This window comes from Falco peregrinus, chromosome 8 (genome assembly GCF_023634155.1).
Source record: "Falco peregrinus isolate bFalPer1 chromosome 8, bFalPer1.pri, whole genome shotgun sequence".
Classification (NCBI taxonomy): Eukaryota; Metazoa; Chordata; class Aves; order Falconiformes; family Falconidae; genus Falco; species Falco peregrinus.
Window position 1 is genome coordinate 40,001,746 of NC_073728.1, and position 20,655 is coordinate 40,022,400.

General features: G+C 40.2%; 1 long non-coding RNA gene across 1 annotated transcript in view; it reads left to right on the plus strand.

Annotated features, from left to right (window-relative positions):
- The window catches only part of LOC114013544 (uncharacterized), a 135,742-nt gene that overhangs the window by 60,208 nt on the left and 54,879 nt on the right, over positions 1–20,655 (plus strand). Inside the window, exons 12-16 of the long non-coding RNA XR_008748485.1 lie at positions 3,502–3,652; positions 4,919–4,987; positions 6,205–6,295; positions 9,904–14,220; positions 16,013–16,112. This is a non-coding gene — a long non-coding RNA (uncharacterized LOC114013544). The remainder of the gene's footprint in view (positions 1–3,501; positions 3,653–4,918; positions 4,988–6,204; positions 6,296–9,903; positions 14,221–16,012; positions 16,113–20,655) is intronic.

Below are 20,655 nucleotides of genomic sequence, written 5' to 3' on the forward strand. Positions count from 1 at the left end.
CTCGTGGAGGAAAATACCTTGTTTGCTTATAATAAGATTGTGGCTGAATATTAGTTGCTGAGAACAGGAGCACTGGGATCTTGGGTCGCCAGGATGAAGATCTGGATCCTTTCTCTTTGTTTTTGGGGAGAAAAAGTCTTAAGTCAGTTTGTTTATGTGTAAACAAAGCTTCCCATTGCCCGTCCTGTGGGAAAGTAGTGAAATGTTTGCTTTTTAAAGGTGCCTTGTGTAAATGTCATGTTCCTGGCTGGAGTCTTTGCTGGGCCCAAAGGCAAAGCATAATATCAAACAATTTTTACAGTTTTTAGTCTGGGATGTCTTTTGACCTGAGTGCACAGATGATGAGCAATTTTCCTTTCTGTGTTGGCTCCTTCACCTCCTGGTGCATAAGAAGTTGTCCTGAAAGCATGCCAGAAACCTAATAGGTTAGCAGTAGAAATGATTTTATCTATGAAAGACTTAATTTTGTTAATATTCATATAAATCCCGCTATAAATACAGCCAGTGTTCAAAAGAAAGTGCAAAGCAGGAGATCATAAAAGTATTCCTTGCTAAATACAAGACTTTGACATGTTTTTAAATGAATGTAATAGAAATATTAGACCTAAAACTAAAATGTGGGAAAAATCAGCGTGCAGTGGGGAACTGAACGGCGTCCAGAGGAGGCAGCTTACATAGAGGCACACTCATTGTCAACATCTGATACTGAAAAGGTCAATAGTTAATTAAATAATCCATCACCTTAGGATAGAGAGCAGTCCTCACTTCTGACAATCAATGACAGAAATATTAAAAGGTCAGAAAATGAGTTACTATGTATTGTGTTTTCTTACTGTGCATTATAAAGATGTGACTTGGTGTGAGCGGCACAGGCATGAAGACAGGTGGGAAGAAATATTAGCTGTTGCCCAAATATTTTCTTAAATGCTCTTTTACCAGCCTTCTGCATGCATGGGATTCTGAAATGGATCTTGGAGATGTAGTAAACTTTTAGAATGCCAATTTAAGACTGCATCAGAGAATTTATAACACCCTTTGTTTAACAGTTAGGGTGTTTTGGGGAGGATCTTTCTCGTGTTGCTTGAGGTTATACTTGAATAAACGGAGGTAGTGTCCCGATATTCCAGTTTTGTTTAGATAGGGGTAGAGTTGCTTTTAGGAGCTCGAGAGGCAGTTTTCTCTGCCTGTGTTTTGTAGGCTCAATGAGAATGTGTTTAGCGGAGTAAATGGAGCTCACCCGCTGGCTCCAGTGTCTGCCCTGCACACAGGCTGCTGCTTGCGCTGTACTGCCAATGTGCAGCATGCACCTGGTTCCAGGTTTATTCTGATAAATAATTGCATTACTTAATGTAGGGTCGTGCTTGGGACACTGAGTGTTTATGTGTACTTGAAGTTAAATACAATAATGGTGTGGCCACAAATAGTTTTTGCTTTGCTGCCTGTTATAGGCTCTCCTTTTGCAGAAATGTTTCCCTCCCTGGTTGCAGGGCTATTCCTGTGCTGGGTTTGTCACACGATGAACATCAGCGACTCGGTGCTCTTTTCCATTCCTTTCTCAAGACAGTTGATTTTTTTTTTTTCATTTTCTGAATGGCAATTGTGCTTTACATCTGGGGGGAAACCACTGGCTCCTGGTTCTGTGCCCACCGCAGCTGTAGATGGCTTCTTTGAGCGCTGCCTCCAGCAGCCCCGCTGCCCTTGCTGTGCTTGCCCTGCTCCATGCACATGCCTCTGTGTGTGCCTGCAGAGCTGGGAGGGACCCTCCTGCCTAAGGGAAGGGCTATGAACGCGCCATGACAGGGGTCTGCTTCCCTCTTCTCATTACTATACAGCGTGGAGCCGATGCATATTTATTAATACTCTCTCTGTTTATAAATTTTCTATATTTTATTTTCCTGGTATGTAGCTTTTACCCTGAGAGTATGAAAGTCACAGTGCTGAATTCTGGCAAGTGTTATATGACTATTTTATCTCTCACTATAAAGCGTTTTGAAAGACTTTCTCTGAGAGGCAATATAAAAATAAATTGAATTGAACTATGGCTTCACCTTCCCACTTTTTTAGTGCAGAAACCTTTAGAGCAAAAACCGCAATATAACGACAAAGGAGGAGATTAAGACTGTGTCATGAAAGAGGTGACGCTGGATGACAGGTCCGACCCTGTGTGAGCAGTTTGGGTTTGCAATCGGCTGTGTATTAATTAGATTTTAAGCATGTTCACAACTGGGAGAAAGCCTGTTTGTATTTTTAGTGGGAAGGTTAAAGCTGTGAGAAAGGTATTAGATATTATCTGCTGTGGTGTATTTATATATACAAAGGTCTACCTGATGGTTGTGCAAACATCTGTTCTGTTCTTACCCAACACTGCACGGTTCATTAAAACTTACCCTGTTGGCCTCTGAAAGGCCAGTTCTGGAAGCACATAATCTTACTTACAGAGTCCACAATGGCAATAATTTGTCTTTTAAAGAAAATAGTCTTAGCTTAGGGTAATGAGTTTTTTGGTGGGTGTCCACCTCCCCCACCCCCCAAAATATGATTTTATGTTTTACAATGCAGACTCAATAAATTACATTAATAAATGACTGCTGGTTCATGAGAAGTGCTGTATTTTGACAATATCAGCCAACCTTTCCATTTGTTTAAGCATGAAAAGTGGGGAGCCAAAATAAAGCTGTTACAGAAGAAATCTCAAGAACATTTATGAAACTCTGCTCTAGCTTCATTTATTAGGAGTTGAAGCATAGTCTTAATTTGTCATGCAGAATTCCAGGGGAGTGAGTAATTTCTAGAGCTTCTCTAAATGCCAGGACTTAATATTTTTCTGTAGCAATTTGTTTGTAAACATGGAGTAAATTGTATAGGTTGCAATGTGACAAAAAGGTTTCTAGGATTTGTCATCTTCTGCTAGCAGCTGTTGAGTTTATTTTATAGCATCTCATGGGGTTTTTCAGATAAACGCATTGTTGATGGCAAGCAAAAGCACCCTGATGTTCTCTGATGGTGGGCACACACAAAGTTTAGCTGCAGTAAGCTGTTTGTAAGCACTGGGGATTTGGGATTTGATCTCCAGTGGATCAGCTCCCCTGGGTTGCTGCAGTTCCCACCAGGGTGTCCATGTGTCACCTTCAGAGGAACCCACACTGAACAGGAGGCAAACTCTAGGCAAGATGTTAATCTCCCTTCTGGTAAGGATGCTTCCAGCGTAATTTTTCTGATGTGAAGAAAGGAAGCACGGCTTCCCAAGGAGGATTTTTAAGAGAATGGAGCTCATTAATTTTACTTGCCAAGTTTGTTAGCATTGCAGGAACCCAGGATATTTGTTCCCACTCTCCCACCCCTCTTTCTTATCTTGTGACATACTGTATTAGTGGGATTTGGTCTTTTATGTAGTGGTCTGAGGCTATGTTTATGTTAGAGAGCAGTGGAGCAGTAGGGATGGAGCTGAGGAGGAGAGCAGCTGATGCTGAGGACCTCAAATCTACCCTGTTTATGTTTTAGGGTTAGCCTTGGACTGAGGCCAGTATGGTCCCATGGACTTGGCCCCCTGTTAGCGATCAGATTGCCCTGGTGTGCACCTGCATTTTAGTGTCCTTCAAAAGGCACCCAGTGCATGGTTTCCAGAAAGCTCTTCACAGCGGCTCCTGGTGTGGTGAGTAGAAGGGACTGGAAGGTATCTTTCAGAAGTTCATTCTGGACTGAAGCAAATACGCTTGCAGAAACACACACTTGAATGTTAAACAGTGTTTTGTGCCACAGCATGATGAATCATGTTCTATGAACTCTTCAAAATTTATCATTTCTAGCACGTTTGCTGAAGATCTCTCCCACGCTTCCATGCCCTAATTCACTCTTTACGTAGTAGGCAGGTGAACATCTCCGTGAGTGCCACTAGTGTTGTCACTGCATCCCTAGGCTCAACGCTGAGCACACCAGCAATCCCGGAAAGCAATGTCAATGCACAGGGACTGTGTTTGAGGCATGTATTGCCTTGGGCGGGACGTGAGCCTGCCTCCCCTAGACCTGTGCGCTCTCATATCCTTTCAGAGATTTTGTCATGGCTTTGACTAACACGGCAGCAGCTACTTGCCTGAACCAGTACATCAGTTCTCATGGTCTTCTGCTCCCCAGATCGATTACACCATGTCAGACAAACACAGCAGAAGTCATCGTCTAAGGGGAAAACCCACTCATTTCTCACTGCATTCCCAACCACTTCAGAACCTCTGCCAGCACATGTTAACTCTGATAACATTTTAAGATACTTCTTTAATGAAATAGAGGCCTTGCAAGCAAGGCCACATTATCTGAAGTTTTCCCATCCCTCATTTAAATCCAACATAATTAGTACAACTACAGACTGTTGTTATACATGCTGAAGTATAATGGCTGCTATTATAGCAGCTTGCAGGAGCAGAGATATATGATATTGAATGATATGTCAAGGAAAAATAAACATGTTTCATTTCTTCATTAGATAATGTTTATTTATAGCACAATATATATCTACCTCCACTGTACCATTAAAGTTTTGACTGCTTTTTAACTATAAAATTTGATATTGTTGTGGCAGCTGCACTACTCAAATGATTGCTATAGTACAGCTGTTATCAAAGAGTAAGATTTATAGCTACACTACATGGTGTAAAGATATGTGCATATTTACTTTGTGTTTTACTACTTGTGTCCTATATTTTAATGACACAAGGTGAGATGAAATAGTGAAATAATAAACTCTTTTGCTGCTGCAAAAGCAAATAGCACAATTTGTTTAAAGTTTGGTGTTTAACTTTCTATTGTGCCAACAATAAAAAGCATTCTTTGCTCTGCTCTTTTGCTTTACTTCAATATAGTTTACAAGTTAGTAGTAATCTTAGAAGGTTTTTTTGTTTTGTTTTGTTCTGTTTTTACTTTTCAGAGAGGTGCTCTGGAACTGAGGTGAGAACCACAAGCTTGATGAAACATGCCAAGCTGTGTTATAATTCAGGTAAAGATCAGTATTTTAACCCTTGGTTAGATTGTTAGAGCACAATGAGGGACAACTTCCCACATGGTTGCTTTTCTGGGAGAATTATTAGATGAGTGTGTGAAAAGGACACCAATATCCACTTTCATGAGGCTGCTGTTCCACATGGCCAGATTGCAACAGCTGCCTGAGCCCTACACCAGGTATGAGAAGGACGCTCGGAAGATCTTTGGGTAAAGGGAAGGGATGACAACGTCTGTCGAGATCAATGGCCAGATCCTGACCACCAGTACAAACTCATTTATAGCCACTGCTAGGCTCTCTTGCTGAAACTTTGAGCTGACTCATGGGGCTGGTCCTCACAGGATGAAAGGTTTATAACCATAGCACAAAGCATTTGCAGGGAGGTACCTTTGGTTGCTGTTTAAATTTTGTTGATGACTAATGTCTTTTTATATATCCTTCCTATGGTCCACTAACTGGATCTCACTCAACAAGGACTCTCTATCCAAAGGGCCTGCAAGCAGAATTAGGTTATTTCACAAAAGCTGAGGAATTTCAGCAGAAATAAAGTGACTTGGGTTGAGAGAAACATATAGTCCTTTGTATAAGATGAGAATTTTAAACTCAAGCGTTCTCTGAAACTTCACAACCAGAAGGAAACAAAAGGCAAAATTACACTACAGAGGAATGGTGGGTGATAGACTTCACATTCTTAATTACTTTCTGTGGTGTGCTTCGGCTACCTTTTCTTGGTCCATGCTGAGTCCAGCCATGTCCGTGGCAAATTCAACCATGTTGAACTAGTTGTGAGTGGGGGAAGAAGGGGCACCAGCTGCCTCTTAAAATAACCCAGTAAAGTGATATTCCTTGATGTTGGTTTACTTTCACTTGAGTCAAATCACACGTTGCGTTTCCTACCAAACCGTTCTCTGTGTTACATCTATTGCATTTATTTTTTTGTTGCACTTCTTGTTTTGTTTGAAACAGTAAAACATTAACTACTGTAACTTATCTGCTCTCCTTTGAGCATACTTCTGCCTGTTGCCTTGAATTTTTCCTATGCCTATACCATGTACGCATGCCTTTCCATTGTATTTTTAAAATATTTGAATGAAATTAAGAGAGTGTTTGAGATATACGCAGCTGAAATGGAAGAGGTCTGTGGTGCTTTGCTCTATGCAAAGACGTGACTCCATTGAGCTGCTGCTGAGTGCTGGGCAACCTGATGTTAACAGGCTTTTGCTGAAGATCGAGTCTGCACATCATGGGACAGGAACGTAAGGACTCTGCCAGGTTTTAATGCATCGTACCGGCTATTTTGACTTGGTAAGCAAAGTAACTCATCATGTTATGGTACATTCTGTTTTGTTAGCTTGATGTACCGTTTTCTGCCTTTGAGTACACACACACACACTTTGAAAGCTATGTAAAAATCTTGTGAAAATAGGCTTTCTCATGAGGTCTCCTTTCCTTCCTGGATTTTCTCATGTCATAAATCCAAGAATAGCCTTTTGTCTTGATATTTTGGTATTTCTTTTTTTTCTGGCACAGAACAAAAGGCGAGGACAAATTAAAAATAATAATAATAAAAAATAGACCTTAACTTCACATCTTGTAAAAGATTTGGCTCGAGGTTTTGCTTCAGATTTGAGAAAAGCTTCAGGTTTCTTATTATTTTACCCAGTCATCCTTACCATGAACTTATTTTGCCTTAGGGTGATGGCTTGTAGAATTTACTTAAGCATTACTTCTTATCAAAACTTTGTCCAACAACTTGGTCATCACTGGAGTCCCTAAGCACAGAGAGTACAGGAAACTTACAGGCTCAGTTAATAGGCAAATTACTGCTAATTAGGCAAACAAGCTACCAGTAAAGTAGGTCTGGCAAGTGAGTTGATGTTAGGTAAAATAAATGTGATAATTAATATACTGGAAATTTGGATGGGTCATCAGGATAGAAAATACATTGGTTTAGCTATGCTTGATCAATAGCTGCTGTCTTTGTGCATTTTGGTTGAAGCTCTACCAATTCACCCACCTCTGGCACCAGGCAAACACAGCACTTATGTGAAAAATACACTGCCCAGGCTGGACAGATGTGCTAGACAGGACCTGTCCTACCAGGTTCAACACGCTGCTACAGAGGTAGGTCTGTCCCAGCATAGGGCACCCCTCCACAGGTATGGAGACCAGTACTTTAGATGAATTTACATTAAAAGAGCTAAGTGTTGATTTTCAGTGCTTCCACTACTTTTTTTTTTTGTCCCGTTCTACCCTGCCAGGTATTACTGAAGATCAGATTTTGCAGTTACAGAGTAACCGCATCCTAATCCTGAGGTTTCCTGCTAATCAGAAACAATTTTTCTGTTATCATTTGTACTACTTTAATTCATTTTGTCTTAACTCCTTACATACATTTAACAGAAGATAGATGCCTAGAAATTTTCACCTCTGTTTGTATGGGGAGCTTTTGCATTGACCAGACATTAGCAGGAACTTTAATTATAACGTTACAGAAATATTCTTTGAGCATGTTAAACGCATGTCTATTTGAGGTTCAGGAAACAGAAATGAAAACCAGTAGCTCTGCTATAAAGACTTCTGCATCATCTGTTGAGTCCATTTTCCTTATTTAAAAAAGACAGAAAAAAAGAACAGTAAAAAAGATAGAAAATAAGTAGCAGAAAAACACACTGAAATAACACACCCACTAAAATAATGAAGCTATAAACACAAGGAAAATTTGTGGTAAGGCTACAAAAATACTTTACCTCAGTTCCCTTGGGGCTAGTCTTTACAAGACACATGGCCCTTTCCACTTTACGAGAAGAATCCAAGACGTTAAGCTGTATTTCCAAGGCTGGGCAATACTTTAAGAAAATATTGTAAGACAGCTATGTCTGGTCTAACCCAGGTCCCTGAGCCTATGTTCAAAAGAGCTTTATAAGCAAATGCTGGAGCATATGCTTGACTTGAAGTATATCTATTGTCCAACTACTGATGTACACTGTCCCAGTAGCTGATGTATTATAGAGCTGATCCCTTAATGAGAGACCATCCCAGAGCAGTCAATTGAAAACTCAAGTGTTGGGAACCTCAGCTGTGTGACTGTCTTTTGAGACCAAACAAAACCAAAATGCATAAAGAAATAATTTGTTTATCTTTTCTCAGGCACGGTGTCAGTGTTTTGTGCTTTGCAAATATGTTGCTACTCTGACTGAGATCTCCATCTTTCCCTCAACTATATCTTAGCTTCTCAATAATTTTTTCCAAGGAATAAAAGAAGCCCACCTCTTGCTCCCACATTCTGGTGAGGTGATGCAGTAATATTCATAGAATTATGGCTGATTCTGGTTTGTATCTGCTGAAGCTGTAGTGATAAAGGCTTAATGGCCGGACAAAGATAGCTCTGTCTTAATAATATTTATGCTGTTGTTGTCTTCTAGGTCTTAGAAATCCTTTCCAGTGTCAGACAAAATTAGTATTTCTTGCGACTGAAGTCAATGAAACTATTTGTGTGAGCAAATACTGTCGATTATGAACTGCAATTGTATATTTTAGTGATTATGGCCATATTTTGACCATAAGTACTCCGACATCTCAGCAAGTGCCAGATTTTCAGCAGGGTTGGAAACTCAGTGCCTTTGATTCTAAATCTTGTGGCCAGGTTTTTTTACTGAGACGAACACCCAAAATGCACTCAGCGCACTAAGCTCCGTGCCGAAAAGGGAAGGCAGGCCGTGGGGAAATCCGGCTCCGTGCACTTGGCAGCCTCACAGCTGATGGAACGACCGGCTGACGGTGTTATTCCTCCACAGACTTCCACCAGCAGTGCAAGGGGTAGAGATGGTCTGCAGTACACCCAAGCCACACGCAGTTTTGTCTTTCAGGACAGCAAAGTAATGACTGCGTATGTGGGTGGCATAAAAAGAAATTCAGAATGTTTTTAAGGCAGTCCCCCTGTGCCACATTAGACAGGACTGTAGTGTTAGCTGATAAAGTGAATCTCATCATCCCTTTGAACAAAAAGCTTCTGTGGCAGGCTCGTTGCAGATGCATAATGCTAGATTTTTGTTTGAAACCACAAAGAGGGGGCTGGACACAGCTGTAGAGGTGATATAGCACTGATTTCACAAGGCCTCAGTCTCCCCCTCGGTGTGACAGGGACTATGTTGTACCAACAGTGTCATGGTCCTCCTCATCCTCTCTCCCATGTCCTCCTTCCCCCTCAAAACGTTTTGCCTTTTTACGACCAAATGGCAGGGATGAACCTTTTTAACTAATTTTGACTATGGCAGTCGTTCTCCTTAGAGATTCAAATTGGAAGTTGTTTTGCCTTTTTAATCACCTTCTAATGACAGTGAGCAAAGCCATTACTAAGTTGAATTGAAATGATTTTCCTTCATTATGTTATGGTTGCATAAGAGAGGAGAAAAGCTTTCAAATTGTGTCTGTGGACTCTTACATTAGTGACAATATTGAATACACAGTATTATGAAAAAACATTTATAACCTCTTAAATTTACTCTTACTATATCTGGCATTTGCTGCCTATATGCTGGTGTCCATATGTGCGTGCTATAGATCAGCGTGCCTGTGTTGTATGGAAGGAGGAAAAGGGCTGACCAACTAAATTCATCAGAAATGAATATGATTCCATACCAGTCTGCTTCAGTGCATTTCTTGGTGTCCAGAAACACTCTCCTTTCCCTCAGGGCCTCGAAGCCTGCTGTATGTTTTCCAGAGCTCCATTCCTACCCTGAAAGAGGAGTGGAAGTGCCTAGAAATTTGCCTTTTCAAGGCTGGTTTGGGAAATATTTTCGGTTTTGCCTTCAATTGTCTAGAAATTTTCTCTTCATCCTGTTTTTTGGTTATTTCTTTTGTTGGGTTCCCCCCCACCTTTTTTTTTTTTTTTTTTTTCCTTCCTTCCATAGGTTAAGTAGGATGGGAGGAGGTCTGTCTCAGAGACAGGCAAGTGTCCTTTCCACCCAGCAGCAGGTAAGATGATCCGTTGCTTGACAATGCAGAGGGTTATCCAGTATCACGCAGGTCATGGGGCCACACATCCAACTTGTAAAGTTTCTCATCTCTTCTTTCACACTGGAGGGGGAGGGAGCTGGAGTCCATTGCCACTTCCACACTGTAGGACTTTTACCAGAGATTTAAAAGATGTAGCTTCTGTACCTCTACAACAAAGCCCAATGAAACTGCTAAATCCTATCTCAGAGATGTCTCCTAAAAAAAAAAAAAAAAAATCACGTTTGCGTCCGTGTTTTGATCTGTTGTTCAATGGTCTGCAGCTTTCTTAATAGGCATCTGAAGATAATTTAAAATCTTGATAATTTTCAGTAGGTGCTGGAAGCAAGTGTCAGTTGTCAATATCTGTTTCTTGGTTATGTGCAAATACTTCATTTCTGCTCATACAAAATTCCTAACAGTTTTTTAGGTGAGTCAGCATGCTAATGCCTTAAATTATCATTAAAAAAAAAAAAAAGGAATTATTTATTTTTCCACAATAATTAACATTTATGAATAAGCACATAATTTTCTAAATATCTCGTGTGTTTTCTTATTCCAAATGTGCTGGTAGTCAGTGTGATGGAATTTAAACTGGTTCTGCCAGAACATTTACATGTTCTCGGTCATGTGAGTTGTAGAGAGCATGTGAGCTGGAATTTGAAGTAAGGATAGCTTAATACATCACAGGATACACCTTTACAGAGGTATTAATTCACTGCAGGTTTACTCTACATGGAATCTTTGTATTTTTATGACATGTACTGTTGGTTGTAATGCCATACTGGGTATCATGTATAACATCAAAGAGCTAAGTAAGTATAAAGGTATGCTGTATTTCTTTAGTTCACGTCAGCAAAATCCTTTTCAACCTTGGATACCTCCTACTGAAAACCTTTAGCTCTTACTGCATTTTTGTTTGCAGCATTCCTGTCCAAAAATAATATTTGTAACAGGAAAATAGAATGACGAGGCTTTTTTTTTTTTTTTTTTTTTTTTTTTTTACTGTAGTTTTAACTTATTTAGCTCTTAGGTGTCCTTGGAAAGTGGAAAAAAAGTCTACCAAATAAAGCTAAGTTCTGAAGGTATCATCAGCTTGCTTTAAACCCTGTCATGAAATTGTTTTTCTTTAAATCAGACTGCTTCCCAAAGGCACCATGAAATTTTCCCCCACTGACATAACGTCCCACAGCAGATTTGCTGAAGTCTTCAGAGATTACTCCTGTGCCAGGACTTCAGGCTCTGCTAAGCACATCGACAAAGGTTTTTGTGGACAGGTCCAAGCAAGACAGATAAAAGACAGGTGTGACATGGAAGCCCTGTAGATGTTTTCACATCTGAAAAGTACATGAACCCGGGGTAATGGGCCCTCCTGAGAAGGAGGGCTTGGTCTCTTGAGCTTAGTGGCATCCTATGTAGCTGCGCAACTTCTAAGCAGTTTGAAATACGAGTAGCCTGAGTGTCTGTCTCCTTTAGAAAAGTTGCTTAAATAAAGGATTTTGCATGTGGAAGCTCTGTTGAGCTGAGGTGTTCGTTTATGGGACAGGTGGGGCTGGGCCTGGGTCAGACCGGTGTATTCTTTGTTCCCTTTGGAGATGACCCTGTAATTCCCTTACCAGAGGAATGATCGGGCTGCCCTCCCCAGAAGAAGACAAAGGGAATGATTGTCCAACCTTTGCATGTACTGATGGGTAGCTATCATTAGATGGAAAAACGTGTTAGGAACTGGAAGGGTTTGACAAAATAGTTTAAAATAGTGGTTGCATATGAAACCAGCTGCTGCAGATATTAGCTTTTGCAGTAATTTAATTATAATAATCTTTACATTCTCTATAGTCTTGCTTTTAGCAAGGCAAATTACTTTTATAAATTTATTTTTGTACAGTGCATCTGAGAAGTGCCTGTCTCTGAGGTGGACAGATGCTAATCAGTACACAAAGTACTGCATCACGTGTTTCAGCTCGGGACTCAGAAATGTCATAGGACCCACAGTATCCTTGAACAGACAGGACCTCAGCTTCAGATGTGTCACTCAAAAGACAGGTTGTATATGACACATAGGTTGCTTTATACCACTGTATAATTTGGTGCGCTTATGCAAAGAAGTGTATGTGGGATCGATGGCATATGGTATATTAAGAAAGAATAACACCAGATTTTTTAAAAAATGCATTCACCCATTAAATGGTGTAAATTAAAGTAAGCTGTCAAAATGACAGCACAATAATGCCATCTTTGCAATATCACATACTGCAGCATAGTTAAATCATATCACTTTTGTGGAAGAATTACAGATGAGATCCAAGAAAAAATTGCTTTCGAAATGCAATTCTTTGTTAGTTAAGAATCATCACTGCTAGCCAGGATCCCCTATAAACACATAAAGCACAGAGTAACCATAATAAATCATGATAATTTATATCACAGCTAATTCTGGGGAAGTAGCATCAGGGGTTATACTTCAGATACACTTCATATTACTCAAACTGTAATTATTTTCATTAAAATATAAAATTGCTTACAGACGATTTACTTGAAACACACAGCATTGCGCATTTAACCATGTACACAACAGGGCCACAAGAGTTCAAAACAAATAAAGTCAAGTGTTAAATAACAGCACTCATACTTTTTAATTGCATATCTTTGTAGACACAATCAATGTACTTTTAATATTCCTTTTTTAGTGAAATGTTGGACTAGCTTTTTCAATCATCATCATGTTGATTAAAAGTCAATGTCAAAATAAACTTGAGAAAATACTGTTAGGTGCTTGTAAATACAGCCTCTCTAATGGTTTCTCTGTGTCAAGAGGGCAAATTTTATTTCAGGAGAAAAAAAGGAAATGCTTCAAGTTTGTGAGAAGGCGAGCAGTGGAAGGTTGAAGAGTTTGAATGATTTCAAGTGTAATAATTTATAATGCCACTTGCTCTCTAGTGCCTTTCTTTGACAATCTCAGTGAGTTCTACAAATGGTAATTAATTACGGTCTCTAACACCTCTGCAAGGTATGTATGGTGCAGTATGAGGTGCGGAGCAGAGCAACCCTAGGAACCCCTGAAATATACAGGGGCTGCAGGAGAGCTTCCCTCTGCCACCATTAGTCTTGAACAGCCTGTGATAATATGTAGAATCAGTGCCTAATATTTACATATTAGGTTTGATTTATTGCTGGTTATCTGATTTCACTTTTTATATGATCATCAGAGCAGCAGAGATGCTAATCTGAGAGCAGTGCTTTACTGATTTGCACCTACTCTACCCCACAGACGTGCTGTGCAGCTGACAGTGGGGTTTTGCCTGCCTTTATATATACTTTTTTTAAAAAAACAGGTCAATGAAATCCACTTACCAGAGCTGGAGTTGCACTATTTGTCTCTTCTTTTGCCTTTTAAACCTTTATTCCTTGAAACAAATCCATGGAAACTCTCTCTCTGCATCCTTTCTAATAGGGGGGAATTTGGATGGAAGTGTGGTAAGGCAGAACAGAGCTCTGTGGCTGTCCTGGAAAAGGAAAGGTAAGTTTAATCAGCATACCTGTTGCTCACTTGGTGAAAGTACTCTTTCCTGAAGCTTCTACAAGTTGCACTAACTTAAATGCTTGTGCAAGCCTAATCAAGATCCAGAGTCTTAATACAGTGATGGAGCCTATTTTGGGGCTCTTGATCTAAACAGAACCAAGGCAACTTAAATACATCTCTTTTTATCAAATCTAGGGTCAGATCCTGAGAAAAAAAATGTCACCCAAAAATGCTTTCCTGCAGGGTCATCCCCCGTGCAGTGCGAAGGATGGGTTTGGCCACAGGAATGAGTCGAAATCGGGGAGTTAATGAGGTCTTTGCCTGTTTGCTGCTGAAGTTCCATGACAACAGCGGGTGATGCAGAGATTTCCAGAGAAAGAAAGGAAGAGTTGAGCTTTCGGTTGTGCTAACAGCCCCTGTAGTCAGTGTCAATACATAGAACTTGACTCTAGCCCATATTTTCAATAGTTTCACTAGAAAATAGTTCTGAAAATCTCCCGTAGCACACCTCTCTATGGCAGGTCTTTGCCCATCACTGCAGATACCGTCAAGACCCTGGAAATCTGCTGTGGCACAGCTGGATTTTTTGTGTGTCTATAACAACATTCTCTCTTCAGAAGGGTTGAAAGGCCCAGGCAGGTTGGCTGAAAACTCTTCTGGTGAAGGCATTTTTCCAGATGCCTCTTCCAGCAGTTGGTTTCCATGGCTATCCCAGGTGAGCCTTGAGTTCCTTCTGACCCCTAGACTGTGCTTCCTACATTTTGTGGTGCTTTTGGTGTCTTTGGCAAATTTGGCCTCTAATTTACATTTATTCTAAGACAACTCCATCCTAAATCAGGCAGGAACGAATCTGCAAAGCGCTGCAATACCACAGTCATTTTTGCCTTATTTCTGCTTAAGTGGAACAGTCCAAGTTAATTCTGTGATGCCAGTCACGGAGGAACCAGTTGTCTCAGTCTTTATTGTATGTCCTCACAAACTGGTGAGCGCTAGTAGTGTTGCACTTAGGGAACTAAGACACAGAGATTAGGGCTAAGTCTCAGGGCTTAGTTTTCCCAGCACTAAACTTTTTGACGTCTAACTGATGTCAGCAGACAAAGCTGTTTTCCCATGCCTGTTTCACAACGTTTTGGGGAGTGGAGAATGACATTCAGCAGTCTCCCTAGGAAGTGCAGAGAAAAAATGATCTTTAGGCAAGAAAGGTGATGCAAATTCTCTGGCTTTATGAATAAGGCATTTTTATGGAAGTGAAAAAGACGTGTACAGATTTAGCAGTGAAAGAAGGGGTTTGAACTCTAGCATTAAGGCAGGACACTTGGTTGCTGTCACTGTTTCCTGACTGTATGATAGTGAGCTTGAGCTGAAAACCCTTCCTGTGCCACATCCCAGGAGGGAGAGTCGAGCTGAGCACTGTGGTGCTGGTGGTGCTTGTGCCCAGCAACTGTGGTTCTGCCCCAATGAAAAGGACCTTTGTGGAGACTGCAAACATCCCTACATAGGGATGACAGCTTTCCTAGGGGAACTTGCAAGTCTTAGCAAGGTCTAAATCCAAAATATAAGACTAAATATCCTCACAATCTTTAATGAATCTCCCAAGCATAAAGACTCCTGGCAGAACAAAGCAGACCCACACCTCCTATACTGCCTATGAACTTGATTGGCAAGCAGATGCTAAATATAAAATAAATATCCTTCCTACTTTTTCTGTTCCTACCATTTTCCCCCTTGGATTATATTCCTCATTTTATGCAGCTAGCAGTGGCATTGCTAAAGACATCCTAATCCTTTAGTGTGTGCTGGTATATTCCATACATGAACTTTGGATCCTGTGACGGACTGGGACCATCCCTTTTTAGGCATTAAAGGACATTTTGTCCTGTCACTTAAATGTAAACAAACTGTGCATTACTTTATCCCATCCACCATTTGTTATTTTTAGAACCTGCACAATGAGATACTAAAATAGAAAAAAATAGGTAAAGGATTGGAAAGAAGCTGAATTATTTGAGATTGTATGAGATACTAGCAATCTCCACAGGAATGTAACTTTTTTAGTTCAAGTTGACATTTAAATTGCATTTTGTGCTGGAGAGAGAAGTCAGTGGGAGAAGAGGAATATCAAATGAAATAGTGGCACATGTGGTGAGTCACATTTGCTATTATTTTGTAAGTATTATAAAAATATATCAGTTTTTATTGGAATTGACAGAAAATTATTAAAAATTTGAGATAAAGTTTTCCTTTGGTAAACTGTACCTTACAGATGGCGCATCAGAGAAAATTCTCTTCTTGTTAAGAAATCAAAACAGTTCAGGGAACACAGCGGCATCAATATAATAATAGTTGACAGGTACAGTGGCTGTGAACAAACACCCATATCATGGTATCTGAGATACCATATTTTCCACACTAAAATTAAACTATGAGGTATCTTTGACAATGCTATGTTAATTATAAGCCAGCATTTGCTTCAGTTTGGCTTAATATTGCTTTAATTCCCTTACTAGCAGGTCTTTTCTGGAGTTTGCCAGGGATGTCTGGTTAGAAACCTTCTTTCCAGAGATGCCTCCAAACCTGCCCCAAGCAGAGCTCCAGAAACTGCTGAGGGTAAGCTGGACACAGACAGGAGAGGCAAGTGAAATGCAACCCTGTTGTAACTCTGCTGCTTGACCCATGTGTTTGTGGGGACAGCTGTGTTCTTGATTTTTCCCTGCATTTAAACTCAAATTATGTCCTGTGTTTAATGTGACAATAGCCAGGAAGGATAAAGCATTTTTAAAACTAACTGTGTGGATTTGGGACAAAAGGATTTTTATGGTGATAATTTGCTACTTCAGTATGAAACCGGAGTGATAGTAAAATTGACAAACTTCTGACATAAAATACTGGCAAAAAAGTAATTGGTCTATAGTTACATTTGTCAAAACTCCTTGATTTAATTGGCGTTTAAAGTAATAGCTGCAATTTACATTACAATATATTGCATTTTCATACACAATAGAGAATTAGACAAAATATCATGAATCAATGAGTGTCACTTCAAGTACGGTAATTAATTGTATAATAAATTCATATTTGTGGTATTAGACAATTTCGAGGTTAATGCATGGGGTTTTTTCCCCATAAGGCTTAAATCATACATGTCTGTTCTCCTGCTGACTCCCAGCCTTCCCAACTTCTGCAGGTGTTTTTGTGGGGAACCACTTCTTTAGCTTTATTTTGACCCAAAAAACTTAGAACAATACAGAAACTACATGATTTATTGAAGGAAGGATTCTGTTTCTACGTGGGTTCAGGCATTAAGGCTTATGACTTGGCTGTCACTGTTAGGCTTCCCAGGGTGTTCAGAGCAATGCTAGAACTGCTTTGGCTTTCTAAGAAAAACAGTAATTCCAAAAATAAAAGAAGCGGTTTTCTACCCCCTTTTCTCTGTCTCTTGCCATGCCATTACTGGGGGAAAACCTCCATTTGTTCTGCACAGCAGAGATAATTGCATTCTGATAGTCTTAATGAATCAGTTTATAGAGAAATGTTAGCGCTCTGACAGTTGAGAACAGGCTGAAGCACACGTGTAGCGAAGAGACTGAAAGCTGTGCTGCATATATATGAGTGCACAAGCAGCATCCAGACTAATTCTTCTTAAACTCCTTAAATTGTAGCCTGTGATGCGCAGGAAACCTTGCAGTTGCTCTCTACTTGCAAATGTGAGGGGGAAGGAAAATTAGCATAGATAAAAGTAAACCTAAAAGATATGTATCTGTGCTGGTATGCAGCATTACAGGGTCAGTGAAATCATTCAGAGCACTGGGCTTAGATTCAGCACATTCAGAAGGTAAAATGTTGAAGTCGGGGAGAAACAGAGAAGTGAGAAACTGTGCAGTAGGAAGAAAACAGAAATACTGAATAAAAACCAAAGCTTTTTGAGATTACTACTTCCAGTGAGGAGGAGGATCATGAGAGCATGGGGAAAAAAAGGCCTGCAGATCCCTATTTTTGGTGATGCTAATCGCCACTGTGTTATCTCCTGGAGCTGCCTCCTTCCCCACGCTCCCACAAGCCTTCACTTGCATTTTTATGCTACACGTAGGGTCTCGGAGCACCCAAAGGTGTCGGAACGCTGCCTCCCACAGCAGTGGCTTTCTGGTCCGGGCAGGACAAATGGCTGGGGTACCATCAACTCTTCCCAGCCAGTCCCTCTTGAATATCATGTATCAGCCTTCAAAAACAAAATATCATGGACAAAGAAACCACCAAACATGCCGTAAGTTCCCTGAATGGCTCAAATATAGTTGCTGTCTTTACTAAGTGATATTTTTTTTTAGTGAAAGATTCTCCATTACTGTGAAATGGCACCAGAGAAATCAGAAGGCTGGATTTTTCTCACCAATTTCACAAATATAAGTCAGGGGTTATTGATCAGGTGGGAAGAAGGTGCCAGATCCAAAGTATATTCAAGGCAATGAGATGCCTTCCATTGACTTAAGTGAATTTTGGACCAAACATTTGTGAGTACAGGCTGAAATGCAGCACAATGTAGAGGAGAAATGTCAAGTTTGATTGCTGCTGGAAACATAAGAAAGCAGTGCTGCTGATCCAGCGGCTGAGGCAGGAGCTGAGAAGATTAGCATGGAGATGACAAGCTACTCTGGCTCAGTAAGCCCATCTGAGGTTTCTTCTTGTGCCTTTCCCCAGACCCCCAAATCTCCTCTGTTATGCTGCCTCTACAGAAGCTGCATATTTATGAAAGAAAAAGAGCATTATCATAGTCTTCTGCAGCAAGTAGAGATCTAGTGAAACTGAAAAAGTAAGGAGGGGAGGGGGGACGCAGCAAGAAAAAGCAACCCAAACCACCTTTCTCACAGCTACCTAGTGTGTGGATGCTGCAGAGCAGGGCTCAAGCAGATCAGAAATGGATCAAATCCAGAAAGGTTTGCTAAAGCTCAGATAAAATGGGATAAGGATCTGACTCACCACTTCCTCTGGTTTTTGAAAAAAAATTGAGCTCTATGGCCAGGGCTTTGCAAATCCAATCCAACCCCTTTTCCCACCCGCGTGTCGGCTCTGCCATGAAGCGAGCTGTTCTCATGACTCACAGGGATGGTTGACCACCATTCTCAACTGTGTTCCTTCTTACACATTTGGTACAAAGAAGAAGAAAAAAATTATCCATATTCCAGTTTTATGAAGACACAAGCACATACACAGTAATGCTTGATCTGAAGCCAGCTAATGGAGAGGATATGTTGAAACCACCAGGCATATTGTTATGAGGAGAACAATAGATATTGGCAACATTGTTTGATCCATGTGCCAAGGGTAAAATTAAAGCCGTATGTTCACCCTGTCAGACACAGATTGTGGATGGATGTTTACGTAAACAAAGGGTCTGTTAAACTGTGTTATCATTTTCTTCCTTCGGCTCTCAAACTTCTAGGCCAGGTACACCAATAAACTGTTTTCTAGAAGAGCCAGGAACAACCACATCAACAGGAATAGTTACACGAAACCTTGGTTGATTACCATGTGGATATATTATAATGTCTTTTCTTCCCTTAACCTCTTAGAATAGCAGCAATTGGAGCCAACCCCTTTATTCTTGCAAGGAAAAAATCCTCTATAAAGTGCCTACAGATTTTTCAAGAGAGCCTGGGGACCAAATAAGAAATAAGCTGTAGGAAAAGTTTTCTTATTTTCTACCTGTGTTACCCAGCATCCCTACCTCTTCACTGTTGCTTGTGGCATTGTTAAAGCAATTGGTGGAAAATGAATCTGGAAAATTTCCCAGAGTGTACAGCTGCCCTTTTAACTTACACCTCACCAACCCACCCTAAGTCAAGTAACCGACATGTGGTGTGCTTTCCTCTGGGAGCTGCAGAAGCACAAATACAGCTGTGCATATCTGGCACACTGGGTTTTTGATTTCATATTTGCTTGCTGGCCAGATAGCAGCTAGGTTTCAGGGAAGAATCACCCATTACTGTCTTAAAGAAAAAGAATAAGAGAGGAAAAAACCAAAAATCATTCAATGATTTATTGTACTTGTCTCCTTGCCATTATCCAAACCTTCTAATGGAAAAATGTTACAAGTTGCTTGTGCGTTACCACACGGTGTACACAGAGCCCTTTTGGGGAATCATGGTTATTGCTGGAATTAATGGAGTTTTATAAAAATTGTTGGTAGTTCTGGGTGCATTGCAAAATTTTCACTTTTTTTTGGTTTGATGGACAGGTTGCCTGTCCATAGAATTACCAAAAATTCTCAATCTAAGGAGTAACAGAGAAACCCTGATGTATTTGCTTTTATTTTTTTTTTTTTTTCCAGTGGCTGCTATACTTTAATAACATTCAGGTGTGGCCATGCTGGTTCAGAACATCAGTCTGGGACTACACAGACCTCTAGCTATATCAACACAAAAATTCCTGACTGATGTAAACCAGAATTAGATATTTATTAATTACTACAACTTTAATCTCATTGTGAGAAATACTGAAGTCAAAGAGGCATTATTAAAAAGCTTGTAGCAACAAATATTCTCAGTAATATCAGCAGATGCTCTGCTTTAGAAAATGCATACAGTAATTTTCAAAGTTACCTCTGTCTTGCTCTTTGGCACTGATGTTTTTGGCAGAGATTGCCCACAAAAGAGACTGCTAGATCGTGGAGGTCCTACCAACAAGAGTGCTTTGAAAACAGACGATCACAGGTAGTGAAAAGATAGATCATCCTCATTTTATTCCAATAGTTAGTGGGAGGACTGATCACTAAACTGGTCTGATTCAGCTCTTCTCAATCACTTGCAGAGATGAGAAAGTTGTTGGGAAGATATCACTGGAGGCTCTGGGATTTTCTTCTGAAGTCATTCTGAATTAGCTGCTAATGGGGAGCTTTCTTTGATAGCTCTTTTATAATTAAATGCAGCTGGATGGAAATCAACCACAAAGGGAACTCAAGTTTGTTTATCATTACTTCTGACTTTGTTAGCAGATGTTTTCTGAGTACCATGGTAGCTTGTTTAATTTGTCTCCATGTAATGTGAAGCAGGTAAACTTTGATTAATAAACTGACAAGTACATTTCTTAATTTATTTTAGAGGTTTCCATCTATGTCTGTTATAACACATGTGCCAAATCCCAAAAGAAAGAAAATAAC